Source organism: Nanorana parkeri, unplaced genomic scaffold (assembly GCF_000935625.1).
Source record: "Nanorana parkeri isolate BGI_ZX_2015 unplaced genomic scaffold, ASM93562v1 scaffold3499, whole genome shotgun sequence".
NCBI lineage: Eukaryota > Metazoa > Chordata > Amphibia > Anura > Dicroglossidae > Nanorana > Nanorana parkeri.
Window position 1 is genome coordinate 11,206 of NW_017309767.1, and position 1,066 is coordinate 12,271.

Genomic DNA, 1,066 nt, shown 5'->3' on the forward strand with positions numbered 1-1,066 from the left:
ACTGACCTGAGGATTGGTGAGAGGCCTCTGGCCACATTGAGAACCTGTTTGCTGTTCATATCTGCACTACAGTAAGGGCCCCAACGCCGGCTAGCTTAGGACACCACTACTGGCCAGTAGTCTAGTAAGGGTTGGGCATTGCTAAAGGGAAACCTTAAAGGGGCAAACACCCCATTACAGGGTGGACATTTAAAGACAGTTGGCCTCACATACATCAGTGCTGACAGCATATAGCTGCAGTTACTGAGTTGCAGAGTGCCTCAGCCTGTTGCTACACATTATTGTTGGTGATTGTTGTCATTACTATTGTATCATAGTTATTCATATCTGATTTGTCAGTAAATCTGCTATAAGATCAATTGAAGGTGTGTTGGTGTGCTTCGGATCAACGCTTTGGGCGGTACATTGGTGCAGGGGGGATAGAAATATCCGGTAATTCAGCGGCTCCTTCGGGGGTGAGCGCTACATTTGGGGGCTTGTCCGGGATAGTTTTCTGAACCCCCTCACCAGAGAATGACCGCGCCAACGGGACAAATTGGTAACATGGATCAAGACGCAGTCACCAAGTGGTGTCAAGAACAGAATGGCCAATTCGGGATGAGCATAGTCATAGACATCCCTGATGGCAGTTGGACCGAGGATCAGGTTCGGCAAGCAGTGACCTTGTTAGCACCTGAGCAGAAGGTGTTTGTGATAGATATGAAGAGGGACTCAGAAAACTCTCATACCTATGCATTGTTAGAATGGAAGAAGGGAATTCCTGATTGTTTCCAGGGAGACAACGCTCTACTTACTCCGGAAACCTGTGTACAGATACTCCCCCTTAAGGTGTCAGCCAGCCCTTCAGAAGAGTCCAGTGAGACCATGTCTGATGTAATGGAAGTGAATGACTCCTCTGTGTCAGTCTCAAAAGGCTTACCAGCCTCTTTCTTCATGGACATAAGGAAACTGGCTGAAAACTCTGCGAGAAATACAACACAGTTCCCTCATTATGGATATCGTAAACTACGGTTCTATTCAGGGAAGGTACCCGTCCTGTCAGGGGAAGAAGACTTTGAGACTTGGG

At 47.6% G+C, this 1,066-nt stretch overlaps 1 protein-coding gene across 1 annotated transcript in view; it reads right to left on the reverse strand.

The window, feature by feature from the left end:
* LOC108803212 (glutathione S-transferase kappa 1-like) overlaps positions 1 to 1,066 on the reverse strand; it is a gene marked incomplete at its 3' end in the record, with an annotated part of 25,135 nt that overhangs the window by 10,417 nt on the left and 13,652 nt on the right. The gene's annotated exons all lie outside the window — the stretch shown is intronic.